This window comes from Corvus kubaryi, unplaced genomic scaffold, assembly GCF_017639235.1.
Source record: "Corvus kubaryi isolate FWS band 111438036 unplaced genomic scaffold, C.kubaryi_AGA036_p1.0 72, whole genome shotgun sequence".
Classification (NCBI taxonomy): Eukaryota; Metazoa; Chordata; class Aves; order Passeriformes; family Corvidae; genus Corvus; species Corvus kubaryi.
Window position 1 is genome coordinate 5,828,636 of NW_024582060.1, and position 2,719 is coordinate 5,831,354.

Here is a 2,719-nt window from a genome sequence, read left to right on the forward strand (position 1 = left end):
TCCTCCTCCTCCTCCTCCTCCTCCTCCTCCTCCTCCTCCTCCTCCCTGTCAAATCTGGGTCAGAAGTGTGTGTGTGTGCGTGCCTGTGCGCGTGGCTGGCAAGGAAGGAAGTGGGGAGTCTTTCTGTTAACCCCAACAAGCAATTATTTCCTTTCAAGAGAGGACTTCTCTTCATCAGTTGCACACCATACTGAGTCTTTGAGCAAGTGCCAAATTTCTACTAAAGCGCTGAACTAGTCCAAATTGCTGTTTTTTAGGTTGATCTCTTCTTCCTCTGTTTTTCTTTGGCTTTTCTTTTGCTTCTTGCTCTGTCTTAAGTTAGGACAGTGTTGTATCTTAGACAATCCCTTGAAAAACCTGATATACCAGCAGCTGGTGAGATTAGACATATATTTTTGGTTCTGCTTTTGCTTTTTAAAGGAAACTGTAGGTGCTGTTCTCAGGTGAAAAAAAAAGAGAGAGACATAAGAAATTTAGAGAAAAAATATTTTATGGTCTTGGATTTTCATGTGTGCGTGTTTATGGTACTAATAAGAATAATCTTGGACTATTGTGAGCAAAAAGCATGTTCCAGAATGAAGTCCTGCACCCTCCAAATGACTTGGTCTGTAAGGAACCTTTACTTTTAGTTTACACTTCAAGTGGCAGCATAAACAACATAAAAAAGGCTTGTCCAAATGTGGTTTGTTCTGCACAGGACACGGCAACTGAAAATGTTACCTCCTTGATGAGCATAATTAAGTTACCACCAACCGGGTCCAGTTCTAATGACCTTGTACCTTCGGGGTAGTTGAGTACTGATTTCTGATTCAAAAGGCAATTTTTTTTTAACTGACTTTTTCTTCTCCTGTGCACTGGCAGAAATCCTTCTTTTATCAGTGGGATCTTCATGTAGGAAGGAAGGCTAATAGCTGTGAAGAGATTTCCATATTCAAAGTGGAGTTGTAAGAATTCAAACAGTTGCAGTGCCGTCTCCCTCGCTGCTGCCTCTCACAACTGAAAAATTATCCTCCTGTGCTGAAATATTTTCAGTGTTGCTGTAGAGCACTTACATTGCTTGGGCAGTTTTGTCTTCCTTGGGTGACCACAACCAGTTGAGGAAGCTATCTGGGAGCTGCTCTATGCCCTGGAAAGGAAGGTCTTGGGATCGTGCTGAAGCAAAAACCTTCCTCTGAACTGGTTTTTTAACTGAGGTTGCCAACTTTATGTTGCTTCTTGGTAAATTCCTACTCCCAGAGGGAGATGCATTGCTGTTGTTATCACCCCTAACTTGTAAAATTAGTCCTATGCATCTTAGTGGCAGTGAGATCCCAGCCCAAGCACTCACCACTACCCTGGTCACCACTATTTGGCAGCACTGATTTTGCAAACAGTCCCTTAATCAGGCAAGTTCAGCCCTCAATGCAATCAGCCAGGTGCAGAATGAATGGGGCAGGTAGGAGGAGAGACTGGGAAGGGGGGAATGCCTTTCTTTGCCTCTTGAAATCCCACTTGAAGTGTAACTTGACCTCTGCAGACCTTGTGCAAAGCAAAAAGCAAATGCCATTGAAGACTTAGGACAATACTCTGACAAGCGGTTTGGACATATGATAGTTTTATCCTGCTACATCTCTTTTATTTTTGTTCTGTTTTTCCTGTTTTGATTTCCACCTCTGCTTTGAAACATTCTTTTCTGTTTTCTCTCTCTCAGAAGATTTGCTCTGAAATTATGCTTGGAGTAGCTGATCATATCCTCCATGTCAGAGAGGGTTCTTTTTTGTTTGTATTTTATGACTGTGTTGGGGGGTTTTTTTTCAGTTGAACTGCCTCTTCTTGCTAGTGTTGAATGGTAATTATAATAATAATAATAATAATGGTCAGCTGTTCCCAGATTAGTAAATTATGTATAATTTATTTTACACCCCCCCTTTTTTAACTTTATTTTATTCTGTTCTAATTTGGCAGTGCAGCAAATGAAGCTGTTAGGCTATTTAAAATGGATACCCCTCCCCACCTTACCTTTTTATATATATATAAATATATAGATATACATATGAAAACAAATCGCTTCTTCTTCTGCTCACACCATTTCTCTTTCTTTTATTTTAATTTTGGCCCCAGCCATGTCAACTTCTGATGTTTATTATGATGGAGTGAATTAATGGGAGTGTTGTTTTCAATCTTAATTAACTTCTGCTCTCTCATCACTCATTTTAGTTATTTAATTACACCAGTCATCTAGAGCCAATTTTTTTGAAGCACTCTGTTTGGATAAGAAGGAAAAAAAATAGACAATTGTTTTTATATCATTATTATGTACAATGTGAAAACAGATATTTGCTCCTTTTATTTTTTTTTAACTTTTAAATTTGTTCCCTGTCTTTGTGAACAAATTACTTCTGACTCTTGTGGGTTCACCTCACATTTGCTGGATGCTTGATTTCCACCATGTTATAGAGACTATCTGGTTTAATTGTGTCACTTCAGGCTACCGGAATACTTTGTTTTAGCTCCAGGTAGGTGCCACTGTGGCGGGTGGGATTGGAGCAAGTCTTGGAGGCGTGGGCTGGAAAAGGTCAGTGGGAAGGAGGCCTTTGGACTTCAGTGGGACCAAGTTTCAGTCCTGAATTCTGCGGGAGCCACTCCTGGAGGTAGCCTGGTGTCCATGGGCACGGTGGGACCGAGCCTTTCTCCAGGACCCCCATGCATTTCGCACCACCTCAGCCAGGGCTCAGCTGAA